The sequence below is a fragment of the Mobula hypostoma genome, chromosome 17 (genome assembly GCF_963921235.1).
Source record: "Mobula hypostoma chromosome 17, sMobHyp1.1, whole genome shotgun sequence".
NCBI lineage: Eukaryota > Metazoa > Chordata > Chondrichthyes > Myliobatiformes > Myliobatidae > Mobula > Mobula hypostoma.
The window spans coordinates 5,520,274-5,540,282 of NC_086113.1; positions in this window are offsets into that span (position 1 = coordinate 5,520,274).

Consider the following 20,009-nt stretch of genomic DNA (forward strand, 5'->3'; position numbering starts at 1 on the left):
CAATTCTGACTTTTGCATGCAGGTCGCCCCACTATAGGAAGGATGTTGAGGCTTTGGAGAGGGTGCAGAAGAGGTTTACCAGGATGCTGTTTCAGGCTGAGACCCTTCGTCAGGACTAACTGAAGGAAGTTAGTTCTTTCTTCCTTCAGTTAGTCCTGACGAAGGGTCTCAGCCTGAAATGTCGACTGTACCTCTTCCTAGAGATGCTGCCTGGCCTGCTGCGTTCACTGGCAACTTTGATGTGTGTTGCTTGAATTTCCAGCATCTGCAGAATTCCTGTTGTTTACCAGGATGCTGCCTGGTTTAGAGGGCGTGTGCTGTCATGAGAGGCTGGATAAACTTGGGGTGTTTATCTGGAGCGGTGGAGCCTGATAGAGGTTTACAAGATAAGACATAGGCAGAGTGGACAGAGAGTACCCATTTCGCAGGGTTGAAATGTTTAATACCAGAGGGCATGCACTGAAGGTGAGAGGGGTCGGTTCAAGGAGGATGTGAGGGGTAAGTTTTTTTTACTTAGAGAGTCGTGGATGCCTAGAATGTACCGCCTGGTATGGTGGTAGAGGCAAGTATGTTAGAGGCTTTTAAGAGACGTTTGGTTAGGCACATGGATGTAAGGAAGACGGAGGGATATGGACACTGTAGGTAGGAGGGTTTAGTGTTTGGGTGGCTTTAGCTGGTTTGGCAAAACGTTGTGGGCCAAATGCATTCGGGTTTCTGTGCTGTGTTCTATGTTCTATGCTGTCGGCAGCCATTAATCAAAGTTAATTGGTAGCCTTAGTTTTAAGTAATGCATTGGCAATATTACAGAAAACAAACGAAATATAGAGCTGGAGGAAAAGCGTCTCGGCCTGAAACACTGACTGTTTATTCATTCCCATAGATGCTGCCTGTCCTGCTGAGTACCTCTAGCACTTTGTGCGTCTTGCTCTAAAATTGGTTTTTTGACTTGAGAGGTTTTATTCTGCAAACAATTGTTCTTTCAAATTGGCAGCAGTTCTCTTGTTCCAACATGTATAACCCTGGCAGAATTCAATAGTTCCAATGCATGTTGGAATCCAAAAGTATCAACTCCTGTAGTTTCCAGCGTTTCAGAATTGTGGAATCGCCGGTCTTAATTGGAATTGGTACTTGTTTGTTGTTGTCACAGGTACAGAGATACAGTGAAGAGCTTGCCTTGCGTACTGTTCATGCAGATCAGATCATTACACAGTGCATTAGGTAGTGTGATGGATATTCTCATTCCAGGGCCTGAAACTTTAAGGTCTAAGATTGCTTAATGTCATTGCCAGTACCCAAATGTAAAGGAGAACAAAATAATGGTTACTCTGGATCTGACGCAGCGCAAAAAACGTAAAGTAAAGAACGTAATAATAAAAAAACACAATAAATCTAACTACATAAGATAGCTTATATACATTGATTGTATCTCCACAAAGTGATGCTGGCACAGGAGTGTTTGTACAGAAGGTGACTGACGAGAAGTGATAAAGTACTGGTGGTGGGGGTGTGGAGGGGTGGGTTAGTGGGTGGAGGTGTTGGTCAGCCTTACTGCTTGGGGAAAGTAACTGTTTTTGAGTCTGGTGGTTCTGGCGTGGATGCTGTGTAGCTTCCTCCCTGATGGAAGTGGGACAAACAGTTCGTGAGAAGAACGGGTGATGTTACCTGCCTCTTTCCAGCACCTTTCTGTATATGTCTTTGGCAGGTAGGCTGATGCTGGTGAGGCTTTGGACAGTTTTGACTACCCGTTGCAGAGTTTTCCTGGTTGGCACAGCGCTTTCTGTACCAAGCAGTGCATACAACGCTTATTGCTGACCTAAGCTTTCTAGTGCAGTGGCATGACCCTTCCGAAGGGTCAGAGTTGTTGGTGATAAAGTTAAGCTTTTAACAAGTATCCTTTGTTTGGCTTTTTGTTGTTAAGTAGAACCAATCTCCAGTTCTTAAAATAAGTTGCAAGTGGTAATCAGACTGAAGTTGGGTGCACAGCTTTGGGTCTGCAGAAACAGGTGGTCGACACCTAAAGTAACAACTCTTAGAGTTTCCAGCATTAAGAATTCTGGAATCTGCAATCTTAATTGAAATTGGTTTGTTACTTTCATCTGTACTGACATACAGTGTAGAGCCTGTCTTGCGTAGTATTCATACAGATCTCAGGGTGTCAGAGTTTGAAGTTCAATTCGGGCATCCTCTGTAAGGAGTTTGTACATTCTTTCCATGTATGCAGGTGTTTGTTACGGGTGCTCCAATTTCCTCCCATGGTCCAAAGATGTACTGGTTAGTAGGTTAATTGGTCATTGTAAATTATCCAGTGATTAGACCAGGGTTAAAAAAATAGGTGGTTTTCCGGATGGTGAATTTCACTGGGCTGGAAGGGTCTGTATCTCTAAGCAGACAAATAATTAAAGAACTAAATTCATGACACAGTGCTTTCAGATAGTCCAAGGCAAAACAATAACCCAGATTACAGAATAAAGTGCAGTTCAGGCAGATAACGACATGCAAGATCACTGTGAGTTAGATTGTGAGTCCCAAACATCATACCAGGGAACGATTCAATGGATTTATAACCGTGGGGTAGAAGCCCCACTCGAGCCTGGTGGGAGGTGCTTTCAGAACATAGAACATAGACTTTGTCTCTTCAGTCCGATGGAAGGGGGAGAAGAGAGAATATCTGGGGTGGGTGGGTCTTTTTGGTCTGTCTTTGCTCTTGTACTTTGTGCAGAACCTATTCCTTGGTCTTTTATCGGACACGTTTGTTGTATTTTATTTCTTCAGCAATAAAGTGCAGGGTTGGCCCTTCCAGTGCTCCCTAACCTAACCATGGGACAATTTACAATGCTCAGTTAATCTACCCGCTATGCCTTTGGACTGTGGGAGGAAACTGGAGCACCTGGGGGAAACTCACATTCCATGAGTACAGAAACTCCTTACAGAGGAGGCGGACTCTGAACTGTAGAATGCTCCGAGCTGTAAAAGTGTCGCGCTGATCGCTATGTTACGGTGGTGTCCACGGCACCATGATGTTGCAGGAGGCAAAGAGTGGGAATCAAGGGAGCCCTTTCTGGCTGGCTGCCGGTGACTAGTGGTGTTCCACAGGGATCTGTGTTGGGGCTGATTCTTTTTACAAAAGTTTGCAAACGATATGAAGATAGGTGAAGGGGCAGATAGTTTTGAGGAGGATGAGAAGTTACAGAAAGGTCTTAGACAGATCAGGAGAATGGGCAAAGAAATGGCACATGGAATCAAATGTCAGGACATCATGCTCTTTGGTAGATGAAATGAAAGGGTTGACTATTTTATAAATGGAGAGAAAATACAAAAACCTGAGTTGCAAAGGGACTTGGGAATCCTTGTACAGGATTCTCTAAAAGTTAATTTGCTGATTGAGTCTGTGTCATTAAGGCAAATGCAATGTTGGCATTCATTTCAAGAGGACTAGAATACAAAAGCAAGAATGTAATGTTGAGGCTTTATAAATCACTGGTGAGGCCTCACTTGGAGTATTGTGAGCAGTTCTGGGCCCCTTATCTTAGAAAGGATGTGCTGAAACTGAAGCAGGATCTAAGGAGGTTTGCGAAAATAATTCCAGGATTGAATGGCTTGTCGTATGAAGAGCATTTGATGGCTCTGGGCCTGTATTCACTGGAATTCAGAAGAATGGTGAAAGGCCTTGGCAGAGTGGATGTGGGGAGGATGTTTCCTATGGTGAGAGAGTCTTAAGACCCAAGGACCCAGCCTCAGAATAGAGGGGCATTCTTTTCGAATTGAGATGAGGAGGAATTTCTTTAGCCTAAGAGTGGTGAATCCGTGGAATTCTTTGGCACAGGCAGCTGTGGAGGCCAAGTCTTTATTTATATTTAAGGCAGAGGTTGACAGATTCTTGATTGGTCAGGGCAAGAAGGGATACGGGGAGAAGGCAGGAGATTGGGGCTGAGAGGAAAATTGGATCAGCCATGATGACATGGCGGAGCAGACTCGATGAGCCCAGGGGCCTTATACTGCTCCTATACCTTATGGCCTTAACGTAGAACACAGCAAGCAGCAAACAAGCCCCATTCCTTCCTCCCTTACACCCAACCACCCATGCACATATACAGTCCTGTAACCCCATGACAGGTTGGCTTTGGCGTACTCATGGGCTCCACAGACACTGGGCCTGACTTCCCCAGCAGACTCGCAGAGATTTGCAGGCTGGCTTCCAGCTATTGGGGACCAAACTGGACTTCCAACCGGGCTCCGATCCAGACCCTCCCATCGGCCTCCGGGCCCAAGATTAAAGTTAGAAAGGTTATAGGAGATCTGAGGAGCAAGGTTTTCACACACAGGGTGGTGGGTATGTAGACCTAGCTGTCAGAGGAGGAGATAGCTGAGAGTAAAGTTCTAACATTTGAATGGTGTGCTGTCTGTTCTCTGAAAGTAGTCACTCTGATCTGTCATCAGTTCCAGAACATCCTGTCCTATGGGTCATGTTCGTTCAATGGTCACCTGGCTGATTCTTGCTTTGGTTTTCCCATCTGATAAGCAACTAAGTAACTATGACTAACCGGACATACCAGTCTTCATAACTTTGAACACAAATTATCCCAGTGTGGAATGAAAGCTCCTAGGTTTGGTGGCACCATTTACCTGAACACAGACAGAAGATTAATGTTTCAAAAACAAAACGTTACCACAATTTTTCGGTATTTCTTAATTGATTTTCTTCTTTCTTTTGTGACAGACACGAAGGATAGTGTTTTTCAGTGTAGAATTCAGAGTCATAAAGCAATAGAGCACAGATACAGGCCCATCACTATCAACTCAGGGTCAATTTCCTGCATTTGACCCATATCCCTCCAACCCATGCCCTTCCATGTACCTATCCATATGCTTCTTAAATGATACTAATGAAGGCCAGTGTGCTAAACACCCTTTTCACCACCCTGTCTACCTGTGATCAGAATGAGAATTGGGTTTTATAACACTGGCCTAGTTGTGAAATATGTTGTTCTTGTGGCAGCAATACAATTGCAAAAGGTGAAAAAGGTGTTTAGCACACCTTCGTTGCACTGTACTGCTGCTACAAGGACAGCAAATTTCACAGCATATGCAGGTGATATAAAAACTGATTCTCATTTCTGATTCTGATCACAGGTAGACAGGGTAGTGAAAAAGATGTTTAGCACACTGGCGTTCGTTAGCCAGGGCATCGAGTACAGGAGCTGGGACATTATGTTGCAATTGAATAAGCCATTGGTGAGGCTGCACTTGGAATACTGTGCATACTTTTTGGTCACTCTGTGATAAGAAAGACGTGGTTAAACTGGAAAGCGTGCAGGAAAGAGTTACGAAGATGTTGCCAGGACTGGGTTATAGGGAGAGGTTGGCCAGTCAAGGCCTGTCTGCCTTTTTCTTTCTTTCTCTCATTCCCTCCTTCCCTCATGGCAGAGGAGAAGAATCTGTTCCTGAATCATTGAGTGTGTGTCTTCGTGCTCCTGTACCACCTCCTTGATGATAGCAATAAGAAAAAGACATACCCTGGGTGATGGGGGGGGGGGGGTTCCTTAAAGATGGATGCCACCTTTTTGAGGCATCACTCCTTGAAGGAGTCCTGGATGCTGGGAAGGCTGGTGCCCAAGATGGAGCTGACAGAGTTTACAACTATCTGCAGCTTCTTTTGATCCTATGCAGCAGCCACCCCCCCACCTTCCTCATACCAGACTGTGATGCAGCTAGTTAAGAGTGCTCTCCATGATATCTCTGTAGAAATTTGTGTTTTGTGACATACCAAATCTCAAACTTCTAATGAAATATAGACGCTGCCATGCTTTCTTTATAACTGCATTGATGTATTGGGACTAGGTTAGAACCCCAGAGGTATTAACAACCAGGAAGTGTACGTTGTTCTCTCTGTCCACTTCTGATCCCTCTATAAGGACCTTTGTGTATTCCCCCATCTCACCCTTTCTGAAGTCCACAATCAGTTCTTTCGTCTTACTGATGCTGAGTGCAAGGTTGTTGTTGTGACAACGCTCAGCTACCTGATGTATCCTGCTCCGGTATGCCCTCTCGTCACCGTCTGAAATTTTGCCAATAATAGTTAGAAACATAGAAACATTAGAAAATAGGTGCAGGAGTAGGCCATTCGGCCCTTCGAGCCTGCACCGCCATTCATTATGATCATGGCTGATCCTCCAACTCAGAACCCCGCCCCAGCCTTCCCTTCATACCCCCTGACCCCCGTAGCCACAAGGGCCATATCTAACTCCCTCTTAAACATAGCCAATGAACTGGCCTCAACTGTTTCCTGTGGCAGAGAATTCCACAGATTCACCACTCTCTGTGTCAAGAAGTTTTTCCTAATCTCGGTCCTAAAAGGCTTCCCCTCTATCCTCAAACTGTGACCCCTCGTTCTGGACTTCCCCAACATCGGGAACAATCTTCCTGCATCTAGCCTGTCCAATCCCTTTAGGATCTTATACGTTTCAATCAGATCCCCCCTCAATCTTCTAAATTCCAACGAGTACAAGCCCAGTTCATCCAGTCTTTCTTCATATGAAAGTCCTGCCATCCCAGGAATCAATCTGGTGAACCTTCTTTGTACTCCCTCTATGGCAAGGATGTCTTTCCTCAGATTAGGAGACCAAAACTGCACACAATACTCCAGGTGTGGTCTCACCAAGGCCTCGTACAACTGCAGTAGTACCTCCCTGCTCCTGTACTCGAATCCTCTCGCTATAAATGCCAGCATACCATTAGCCTTTTTCACCGCCTGCTGTACCTGCATGCCCACTTTCAATGACTGGTGTATAATGACACCCAGGTCTCGTTGCACCTCCCCTTTTCCTAATCGGCCACCATTCAGATAATAATCTGTTTTCCTATTTTTGCCACCAAAGTGGATAACTTCACATTTATCCACACTAAGTTGCATCTGCCATGAATTTGCCCACTCACCCAACCTATCCAAGTCACCCTGCATCCTCTTGGCATCCTCCTCACAGCTAACACTGCCACCCAGCTTCGTGTCATCCGCAAACTTGGAGATGCTGCATTTAATTTCCTCATCCAAGTCATTAATATATATTGTAAACAACTGGGGTCCCAGCACTGAGCCTTGCGGTACCCCACTAGTCACCGCCTGCCATTCTGAAAAGGTCCCGTTTATTCCCACTCTTTGCTTCCTGTCTGCTAACCAATTCTCCACCCACACCAATACCTTACCCCCAATACTGTGTGCTTTAAGTTTGCACACTAATCTCCTGTGTGGGACCTTGTCAAAAGCCTTTTGAAAATCCAAATATACCACATCCACTGGTTCTCCCCTATCCACTCTACTAGTCACATCCTCAAAAAATTCTATGAGATTCGTCAGACATGATTTTCCTTTCACAAATCCTTGCTGACTTTGTCCGATCATTTCACCGCTTTCCAAATGTGCTGTTATCACATCCTTGATAACTGACTCCAGCAGTTTCCCCACCACCGACGTTAGGCTAACGGGTCTATAATTCCCGGGTTTCTCTCTCCCTCCTTTTTTAAAAAGTGGAGTTACATTAGCCACCCTCCAATCCTCAGGAACTAGTCCAGAATCTAACGAATTTTGAAAAATTATCACTAATGCATCCACTATTTCTTGGGCTACTTCCTTAAGCACTCTAGGATGCAGACCATCTGGCCCTGGGGATTTATCTGCCTTCAATCCCTTCAATTTACCTAACACCACTTCCCTACTAACATGTATTTCGCTCAGTTCTTCCATCTCACTGGATCCTCTGTCCCCTACTATTTCTGGAAGATTATTTATGTCCTCCTTAGTGAAGACAGAACCAAAGTAATTATTCAATCGGTCTGCCATGTCCTTGCTCCCCATAATCAATTCACCTGTTTCTGTCTGCAGGGGACCTACATTTGACTTTACCAGTCTTTTCCTTTTTACATATCTATAAAAGCTTTTACAGTCCGTTTTTATGTTCCCTGCCAGTTTTCTCTCATAATCTTTTTTCCCCTTCCTAATTAAGCCCTTTGTCCTCCTCTGCTGAACTCTGAATTTCTCCCAGTCCTCAGGTGAGCCACTTTCTCTGGCTAATTTGTATGCTTCTTCTTTGGAATTGATACTATCCCTAATTTCTCCTGTCAGTCACGGGTGCACTACCTTCCTTGATTTATTCTTTTGCCAAACTGGGATGAACAATTGTTGTAGTTCATCCATGCAACCTTTAAATGCTTGCCATTGCATATCCACCGTCAATCCTTTAAGTGTCATTTGCCAGTCTATCTTAGCTAATTCACGTCTCATACCTTCAAAGTTACCCTTCTTTAAGTTCAGAACCTTTGTTTCTGAATTAACTATGTCACTCTCATGAACAAATTTATAGATGGCATTTGAGCTATGCCTATCCACACAGTATTGGGAGTACAGCAGTGGGCTAAAGCACACATCCCTGAGGTATCCCAGTTTTGATTGTCAATGAAGTAGAGATGTTATTTCCAATCTGCCCAGATTGTGGTCTTCCGGTTATGAAGTCGAGGATCCAATTGCTGAGGGAGGTACAGAGGCCCAGGTTTTGGAACTTTTTGATCAGAACTGTAGGAATGATTGTGTTAAACGCTGAACTGTGGTCAATAAACAGCATCCTGATATAAATATTAGTATTGTTCAGGTGACGCAAGGCCATGTGAAGAGCCAATGAGATCACATCCTTTGTAGACCTACTGTGATGATAGAAAAATTGCAGTGGGTCCAGGTCCATGCTGAGACAGAAGCTGATTGTAGCCAGAACCAACCTTTCGAAGCATCTCCATAGATGTGAGTGACATGTTCAATACCATGAGGGATACCTCAATACCTCTCCTTATCATTCATAGTATAATTCCTGTGCTGCTTTGACTTTTCAAAATGCATCACCTCACACTGGTCTGTACAGCAATCCATTTTATGAACATGCATGTTTCCCCCCTGTGTTTTTAAAGCTGCCAGTCAGTCCATGAAAATGACACCTCCGCTAAACTGGAAGAAGGCCCTTTACTTTGGCCAAGAGGGCCCTCTGCTGGTATTAATGTGTAATTGCAACACATTCCACAATTTGCAACACACTCTAACCATATGACAAATTGCCCTAATGGTGAGATATAATTGCTTTCCTACATGCATCTTCAGATCGATTGAATACTGCATGTCTGAAGATGGAATGAAGGAGGAAAGTGTGAGGATGAATTGCAGAGTGTGATGCGATTGTGGGAGTGGTGGATTTGGGATCAATTGCAATATTTAAGAGAAGTTTGGATAAGACCATGGTTGGGAGGGATGTGGAGGGCTGTGGTCTGGGTCAGGGGTTCCCAACCTTATGCCATGAACCAATACCATTAAGCAAGGGTCTGTGGACCCCAGGTTGGTCTAGGTGCAGGTCAATGGGGCTAGGCGAAGTAATAGTTTGGCATAGACGAAATGGGCCAGAGGTCCTGTTTCTGTGCTGCAGCGCTCTATCACTATATGATTCTGAATGCCAGGGAAAGGATAAATGACAACAGGAAGGAATATTTGATTTTAAAAGCATCGGTATGTTGGAAATTTTATTGATAGTTGTTTAATCTCGTATTGATCCAGTGAGCACAGAAGTTCTCCCAGGAAGTAGCCATCGACAGAGAAGTCTTGCTGTCATGTTCAGTTGTAAGGGATAGGATGGCCAGTAATTACCTGAATCAACAACTATCACCACTTCCCATCTAGGGCTACAAACCTTTCCCAGATTGTTAAATTGGTAGGGGACACCTATGTGCCTTGAAAGGTGGAATTGTTTTTTTTAATTGTCACATATACTGAGATACAGTGAAAAGGTGCATACTTTTCATACAGATCAGACCATTACATAATGCATTGAGCTAGAACAATGTAAAACTATAACAAAACAGAATGAAGTGTAACAGCTACAGAGAAAGTGCAGCACAGATGCACAATAAGGTGGAATGTCATTATAAGATAGACTATGAAATTAATTCCATTCTATCTTACTGAAGAACTTTAGAGAGAAAAATATCTTCAGAGGAAAGATGTCTTGCAGTGAACAGTACTGTTTGTCCATGTCACTTTAAACTGCCATTTATTTCAAATCTAGTCCATCATTAGAAATCATTAGATACTTTGCTTCCACATTTCTATTCTGTCAAAGGTTAGATGACAATGGAACAAATATGTATATCTTCAAGGCCTAAGATTATCACTGAAAGCTCCTTGAAACCTTCAAATGTAAATTATTTCAGAATCGTCGGCATATGCCATGAAGTTTGTTGTTACTGAGGCAGCAGTACATCGTAATAAAATGTAATAAACTATAAATTACAATAAGAAGTACAGTACTGTGCAGAAGTCTTAAGCATATGTATAGCTTGGGTCCCCAAGACTTTTTCACAGTACTGTATTTGTCAATGTGGAGCAGAGAACGAGTTTGTAAATCTGGTGGGAGCAAATGATGTTGGGAATGGCAAGGGTGGAGCACCACGGGAGGGCTGTGGGACGGGTGGCAGAGGGAGTGCCAGTAAGGGGGAGGGGGTGGCATAGGTGCAGATTGGTTTATTGATTATTACGGATTGTCCCTCTGGTGCTTTCCACTCCCTCCCCCCTCCCTTCCCTTTTTCCCCAACTGTGATTCCACTCTCCCTGCCCCCTTCCTACTCTCAGTCCACAGAAGAGACCCAGATCAGAATCAGGTTTATCATCACTCACATATGTCATGAAATTTGTTTTTTTTTGTAGCAGCAGTACAGTGCAATACATAAAATTACTACAGTACTGTGCAAAAGCTTTGGGCACCCTGACTGTCTATCCCGTATGTGCCTAAGACATTTGCACAAAACTGGGGTGGTGTTCATGGTTCATTTATCCATTCTGTTGATAGGGGGGAAGAAGCTGTTCCTGAATCAGAGTGTGTGCCTTCAGGCTCCTGTACCTTTCCCCTGATGGTAGCAGTGAGAAGGAATGTCCCTGGGTGATAAAGGCCCTTAATGATGGATGCTGCCTTTTTGAGGCATCGTCTTTTGATGGAAACTGGCAGCAAGGCTTAACATTTCACAGTAGCCTTGCTGAGTTTTGGAAACCAAAACTAATTAGAATCATTCCTACTGTTGGATTAGGATGTAAAATTGTTTTTTTTCTCTGTAGTTTAAATTTCCTATGCTTGTATTTTTATATAATCACCTACTCTCAGTGCCAACTTTATTCATACAACTGCATCATCGTCATTATTATGTGCTGTGCCATATGACGTGGTCAGTCATGATCCCCATGACCTAAGTGACTATGTGATCATGATTTTAAGCGACTTTAACCATGGAATGACTTTTGGTGCCAGATGGGGTGATTTTTCTACAGAGACGGTTTGCCATTGCCTTCATTTGGGCAGTGTCTTTACAAGGCGGGTGATCCCAGTCATTATCAATACTCTGGAAATTGTCTGACAGGCACCAGTGTTTGCATAGCCAGGACTTGTGATGTGCACCAACTGCTCAGACGACCATCCGCCACCTGCTCCCATGGCTTCGCGTGACCCTGATTTGGGGGGGGGGGAGGGAGGGGGACTAAGCAGATGCTACATCTTGCCGAAGGGTGATCTTCAGGCAAGTGCAAGGAAGGAGCTCCTTACACCTTCGTTGGTAGAGACATATCTCCACCCCGCCACCTATACACCTGTTCATTAATACAAATATCTAATCAGCCAATTATGTGGCAGCAACTCAATGCATAAAGCATGCAGACATATTCCAGAGGTTTACTTGTTCAGACCAAACATCGGAATGGGGAAGAAATATAATCTAAGTAACTTTGACCATGGAATAACTTCTGGTGCCAGATAGGGTGATTTGAGTATCTCAGAAACTGATCATTTTCATGGGTTTTCACGTACAACAGACTCCAGAGCAGGAAATACCATCTTCTTTTATGTCATGGACCCATACAATTGGAACTCCTCTCTAGGGATTACAGAGAATGAAGTGAAAAACAAAAACATCCAGTCAGTAGCAGTTCTGTGGACACAAATGCCTTACTAATGAGAGAGATCAGAGGAGAAAGGCCAGATTGGTTCACGCTGACAGGAAAGCAACAGTAACTCAAATAACCACACATTACAACAGTTGTGTGCAGAAGAGCATTTCTGAATGCACAGCACATTGAACCTTGTGGCCTACGTCAGCCGAAGACCATGGACATACACTCAAGTAGATCTACACCTGCTACCGAAAACCAAGATGTTTCTTGAAAAATACAGAGAAATTATACTGTAGTTACTGGAAAATTCATGTAGCTAGACTCAGAGGCCACCTGAGTTTGGCTATTTTATTGTTTAACTGATATTACTGGAATTTTGTCATCTCTGGTCTGAGTATGAGACAACTACAATAGTTCTTTCCCTTGCAGAGTCACAGAATACTGCAGCACAGGAACAGGCTCACCTAGTCCATGCCAAACCATGAATCTGCCTACTCCCATCGATCTGCACCAGGACCATAGCTCTCCATGCCCAAATTTCCCTTAAATGTTGAAATCAAACCCGCATTCACCACTCGTGCTGGCAGCTCATTCTGCACTCTCACCACCCTCTGAGTGAAAAAGTTCCCACCTCATGTTCCCCTTAAACATTTTATCTTTCATCCTTAACCCTACTTGTAGTCTCACCCAAGCTCGGTGGAAAAAGCCTGCTTGCATTTACCCTACCTATACTCATAACTGAAATCCTCTAGCAAATCTTCTTTCAATCTTCTACATTCTAGGGAATAAATTCCCAATCTAGTCAACCTTTCCCTATATCTCAGGTCCTTAAGTCCTGGCAATATCCTTATAAATTTTGTCTGAACTCTTTCAATCTTATTGACTTCTTTCCTGTAGGCAGATGGCCAAAACTGCACACAATACTCCAAATTAGGCCTCACACATTTTATACACTTTAAACATAACATCCCAACTCCTGTACTCAGTACATTGATTTATGAAGGCTAATGTGCAAAAGGTGTCTTTATGAACCTATCTTCTTGAAACACCTCTTTCAAGGAATTATGGACTTGTATTCCCAGATTCCTCTGTCCTACCGTACTCCATAGTATCCTACCACTCGCCATCTAACTCCTGTCCTGGTTGGTCCTCCCAAAGTGCAGCACCTCATTCTAGTCTGAATTAAATTCTATCAACCATTTTTCATCCCATTTTCCTATCTGATCCAGATCCCACTGCAAGCTTTGATAGTCTTCCTCACTGTCCACTGCACCCCCAATCTTGGTGTCATCCACAAATTTGCTGATCCACTTTACATTATCATCCAGATCATTGATATACATGAGAAACAACGGACCCAGCACCGATCCCTGTGACACACCACTAGTCACAGACCTGCAGTCAGAGAGGCAACCATCTACTACCACTCTCCACTCTCTTGTTTCTCCCTCGAAGCCGATGTCTAATCCAGTTTGCTACTCATCATGATTGACAAACAACTGAACCTTCTTACATAGAAACATAGAAAATAGGTGCAGGAGTAGGCCATTCGGCCCTTCGAGCCTGCACCGCCATTTATTATGATCATGGCTGATCATCCAACTCAGAACCCAGCCTTCCCTCCATACCCCCTGACCCCTGAAGCCACAAGGGCCATATCTAACTTCCTTTTAAACATAGCTAATGAACTGGCCTCAACAGTTTGCTGTGGCAGAGAATTCCACAGATTCACCACTCTCTGTGTGAAGAAGTTTTTCCTAACCTCGGTCCTAAAAGGCTTCCCCTCTATCCTCAAACTGTGACCCCTCGTTCTAGACCTCCCCAACATCGGGAACAATCTTCCTGCATCTAGCCTGTCCAATCCCTTTAGGATCTTATACGTTTCAATCAGATCCCCCCTCAATCTTCTAAATTCCAACGAGTACAAGCCCAGTTCATCCAGTCTTTCTTCATATGAAAGACCTGCCATCCCAGGAATCAATCTGGTTCTTGACCAACCTCACGTTTGGAATCTTGTTAAAGGCCTTGCTAAAGTCCATATGGACAACATCCACTGCCTTGCCTTCATCAACTTCCTCAAAAAAGTCTGTAAGATTGGTTAGACATGTCTTAACACACAGAAACCCATGTTGGGTCACTTTCTATATCCAGTCCCTTAGAATATCTTCCAGTATTTTTCCCACTACTGATGTCAGGCTCATCGGCCTATAATTTTCTGGCTTATTATTAGAGCTTTTCTTAAATAATGGAACAATATTTGATATCCTCCAATCCTCTGGCACCTCACACATGGCAAAGGATGTTTTCAATATCTCTGCTAGAGACCCTGCAATTTCTGCACTAGTCTCCCACAGGGTCCAAGGGAACACATTGTCAGGCCCTGGGGATTTATCTACCTTAATTTGCCACAAGACAAAAAACACCTCCTCCTCTGTAACCTATATAGGGTCCATGACCACGCTGCTGCTTTGCTTCATTTCTATAGACAATGTCTATCTCCTGAATGAATACAGATGGAAAAAATCCATTTAAAATCTCCACTATCTCTTTCACTCCATGCACAGATTACCACTCTGATCTTCCAGAGGACCTGTAGAAACCTTTAAGATTTTCCTTAATCTTGTCTGCTAGAGCAACCTTGTCTCTTGTTTTAGCCCTCCTGATTTCCTCCTTGAGTGTTCTCTTGCATTTCTTATACTGCTCAAGTACCTCATTTGTTCCTACCTGCCTGTACCTGCTCTGCACCTCCTTTTTCTTAACCAGGTGCTTAATATCGCTCGAAAACCAAAGTTCCCTAAACATGTTATCCTGGCCTTTTAGTCATACAGGACCATACAAACTCAGTACTCCCAAAATTTCACTTTAAAGGCCTCCCACTAACCACGTACACCTTTGCCAGAAATCAGCTGGTCTCAATCGACACTTAACAGATCCTTATTGATACCATCAAAATTGCCCTTTCTCCAATTTAGAATCTCAACCTGAGGACCAGACCTAACCTTTTCCATAATTACCTTGCAACTAATGTCATTATCTTACAAGAGCACCACAACCTTGACATGGTTTGGAGGCTTGCAAGCCTCAATGACCCAGAGAGCTACACTGGCTGGAGTCAGGGCTTTATGCTTATAAGGTGGATGAATTGAAAGTGCAGATTGTTATTAATGATTATGATATAGTTGGGATCACAGAGACATGGCTCCAGGGTGACCAGGGATGGGAGCTCAACGTTCAGGGATATTCAATATTCAGGAGGGATAGACACGAAGGAAGGGGAGGTGGGGTGGCGTTGCTGGTTAAAAAAGAGATTAACGCAATAGAAAGGAAGGACATAAGCCGGGAAGATGTGGAATCGATATGGGTAGAGCTGCGTAACACTAAGGGGCAGAAGACGCTGGTGGGAGTTGTCTACAGGCCACCTAACAGTAGTAGTGAGGTCGGAGATGGTATTAAACAGGAAATTAGAAATGTGTGCAATAAAGGAACAGCAGTTATAATGGGTGACTTCAATCTACATGTAGACTGGGTGAACCAAATTGGTAAAGGTGCTGAGGAAGAGGATTTCTTGGAATGTATGCGGGATGGTTTTTTGAACCAACATGTCGAGGAACCGACTAGAGAGCAGGCTATTCTGGACTGGGTTTTGAGCAATGAGGAAGGGTTAATTAGCGATCTTGTCGTGAGAGGCCCCTTGGGTAAGAGTGACCATAATATGGTGGAATTCTTCATTAACATGGAGAGTGACGTAGTTAATTCAGAAACAAAGGTTCTGAACTTAAAGAGGGGTAACTTTGAAGGTATGAGACATGAATTAGCTAAGCTAGACTGGCAAATGACACTTCAAGGATTGACGGTGGATATGCAATGGCAGGCATTTAAAGGTTGCATGGATGAACTACAACAATTGTTCATCCCAGTTTGGCAAAAGAATAAATCAAGGAAGGTAGTGCACCCGTGGCTGACAAGAGAAATTAGGGATAGTATCAATTCCAAAGAAGTAGCATACAAATTAGCCAGAGAAAGTGGCTCACCTGAGGACTGGGAGAAATTCAGAGTTCAGCAGAGGAGGACAAAGGGCTTAATTAGGAAGGGGAAAAAAGATTATGAGAGAAAACTGGCAGAGAACATAAAAACGGACTGTAAAAGCTTTTATAGATATGTAAAAAGGAAAAGACTGATAAAGACAAATGTAGGTCCCCTGCAAACAGAAACAGGTGAATTGATTATGGGGAGCAAGGACATGGCAGACCAATTGAATAATTACTTTGGTTCTGTCTTCACTAAGGAGGACATAAATAATCTTCCAGAAATAGTAAGGGACAGAGGGTCCAGTGAGATGGAGGAACTGAGCGAAATACATGTTAGTAGGGAAGTGGTGTTAGGTAAATTGAAGGGATTGAAGGCAGATAAATCCCCAGGGCCAGATGGTCTGCATCCCAGAGTGCTTAAGGAAGTGGCCCAAGAAATAGTGGATGCATTAGTGATAATTTTTCAAAACTCGTTAGATTCTGGACTAGTTCCTGAGGATTGGAGGGTGGCTAATGTAACCCCACTTTTTAAAAAAGGAGGGAGAGAGAAACCGGGGAATTATAGGCCGGTTAGCCTAACGTCGGTGGTGGGGAAACTGCTGGAGTCAGTTATCAAGGATGTGGTAACAGCACATTTGGAAAGCGGTGAAATGATCGGACAAAGTCAGCATGGATTTGTGAAAGGAAAATCATGTCTGACGAATCTCATAGAATTTTTTGAGGATGTAACTAGTAGAGTGGATAGGGGAGAACCAGTGGATGTGGTATATTTGGATTTTCAAAAGGCTTTTGACAAGGTCCCACATAGGAGATTAGTGTGCAAACTTAAAGCACACGGTATTGGGGGTAAGGTATTGGTGTGGGTGGAGAATTGGTTAGCAGACAGGAAGCAAAGAGTGGGAATAAACGGGACCTTTTCAGAATGGCAGGCGGTGACTAGTGGGGTACCGCAAGGCTCAGTGCTGGGACCCCAGTTGTTTACAATATATATTAATGACTTGGATGAGGGAATTAAATGCAGCATCTCCAAGTTTGCGGATGACACGAAGCTGGGTGGCAGTGTTAGCAGTGAGGAGGATGCTAAGAGGATGCAGGGTGACTTGGATAGGTTGGGTGAGTGGGCAAACTCATGGCAGATGCAATTTAATGTGGATAAATGTGAAGTTATCCACTTTGGTGGCAAAAATAGGAAAACAGATTATTATCTGAATGGTGGCCGATTAGGAAAAGGGGAGGTGCAACGAGACCTGGGTGTCATTATACACCAGTCATTGAAAGTGGGCATGCAGGTACAGCAGGCGGTGAAAAAGGCGAACGGTATGCTGGCATTTATAGCGAGAGGATTCGAGTACAGGAGCAGGGAGGTACTACTGCAGTTGTACAAGGCCTTGGTGAGACCACACCTGGAGTATTGTGTGCAGTTTTGGTCCCCTAATCTGAGGAAAGACATCTTTGCCATAGAGGGAGTACAAAGAAGGTTCACCAGATTGATTCCTGGGATGGCAGGTCTTTCATATGAAGAAAGACTGGATGAACTGGGCTTGTACTCGTTGGAATTTAGAAGATTGAGGGGGGATCTGATTGAAACGTATAAGATCCTAAAGGGATTGGACAGGCTAGATGCAGGAAGATTGTTCCCGATGTTGGGGAGGTCTAGAACGAGGGGTCACAGTTTGAGGATAGAGGGGAAGCCTTTTAGGACCGAGGTTAGGAAAAACTTCTTCACACAGAGAGTGGTGAATCTGTGGAATTCTCTGCCACAGCAAACTGTTGAGGCCAGTTCATTAGCTATGTTTAAAAGGAAGTTAGATATGGCCCTTGTGGCTACAGGGGTCAGGGGGTATGGAGGGAAGGCTGGGTTCTGAGTTGGATGATCAGCCATGATCATAATAAATGGCGGTGCAGGCTCGAAGGGCCGAATGGCCTACTCCTGCACCTATTTTCTATGTTTCTATGTTTCTATGCTTTGGCTCTCAGTAGGGTCACCTATGCTGAACAGGTCAAAGAGTAGAGGATAGACTAAGAGTGGTGCACCTGTCCTCCAGATTCGGAGGTTCAGCTCAGGGCTAACAACCCTAACTGATAAAACAGCATTGTTACGGAAACAGCAATGAAGAATCCTTCTAGATCTGAGTCTCTACCCAGGACATGCCGGATTGACAGTACTGAAAACTAACATGATGAAGGAATCCCTAAACACCCCAGAGATGGAGGACTTCCATTGCTGCCCAAAATGCCAGCTGTGAAAATGGGCAGTTAAGTAAGTAATGGCATTATAATCCTAGATGCAAAGTGTTCCCCTACACAAATTTGTCACCTGCCCTGTCTCAATCCCTAATTGGAGATCGTGTCACACTTCCTCATTTTGCCTTTCACTGTTCCCTCAGCTCTCTCTTGTTCATTTTCTGCTCGTGTAACACTTAATAAAATTATTGTAAGCAGTAGTTTTGTGTCTTATTCTTGACTTCCAAAGAACCTTTGGATCACAAAAACATCAGGATCCTACACCATCTAAGAATCGGTCATATTGGTCATATCAGAGTAGGTGTATAACAAGAAATTTGTACCAGTATTATTAAAACTAAATTGTGTTGTCATGATTTTCTGATTGACTTACTATTTAAAATAAATTCTGTACATATATGATTGTTTTTCGATGTCTTTTATAGATAAAATCTCTTTCATGGAATCGCGTTGTTTTTGTATATTGTGTAATACTATTTTCACCTTTTATTTACTGTGGCTTAGTCTAGTTTGAGTAATTCTCCCACTCTTTCTGTAAGCTCCTTTGTCTTTCTCTGTGTCGAACATGAGCCTTTTAAATGGGTTTTCTTATTAAAATATTCTACAGGTTTTTAAGGATCATGACAGATAATAGTTTAAGTAGGGACCTGCTCTTAAAGATTTCCTTTGGTATGGATGTTAGAAAGAATATAGTTGAATTTATGTGGCATTTTATTATTCCTTTGAGAATGTCCCCAAGTGCTAAATACACGTTCAATTACAGTACTTTCAACTCCCATCACCCTTGCTATGCAAGTAACTTCTGAAGCCAAGTTGTTTGCCTCCTGGAAGAGTTCTTCTTCCCCTCCCCATCCCAACTGCAATAACTCTTATCAGAGGAAGCTCCTCCAAGACCCACATCCCTGTAGTTTGCTCAATAACAATAAACTCAGATATAAGAATACAAGGATGTACCTTTATAACAGAAATGAGGAGGAATTTCTTTAGCCAGAGGGTGGTGAATCCGCAGAATTAATTGCCACTGATCGCTGTGGAGGCCAAGTTGTTGATATTTAAAGCGGAGGTTCATAGGTTCTCGATTAGTAAGGCTGTCAATCCCACGAGTGATGAAGGCCAATGCGCCGTATGCCTTCTTAACCACAGAGTCAACCTGTGCAGCAGCTTTGAGTGTCCTATGGACTTGGACCCCAAGATCCCTCTGATCCTCCACACTGCCAAGAGTCTTGCCATTAATACTATATTCTGCCATCATATTTGACCTACCAAAAGGAACCACTTCACAGGAAGATGCAATAAAATAGGGTTATTGTACCAGGGGGTTTCAATTTTCCAAATACCAACTTGGTACTTCCTTAGTGTTAAAAGCTCAGTGGTGGCAGAATTGAAGTGTGTCTAGGACTGCTTTTTGATGCACTATGCATCAGAATCAGATTTAATATCCCTATTTGTTGTTTTGCAGCAGTAGTACAGTGCATAAATAGACCAACAAGGGAAGGAGCATTACAGGACCTTGAGCAACACACACAAAATGCTGGAGGACGTTTTGACCTACTGAGTTCTTACAGCACTTCATGTGTGTTGCTCAAGATTTTCAAAATCTACAGAATCTCATGTTTATGACTTCTGGATCTCGTCTTAGGGAATGTATCTGGTCAAGTGGAGGGAGTGTCAGTAGGGGAATGTTCAAAGATTCAGGGATCAACTATAAAAAGTGGTTATGGAAAAGGATAAGGACAGTAATTAATGTCCTAAATTGAGATACGGTTAATTTCATTAAC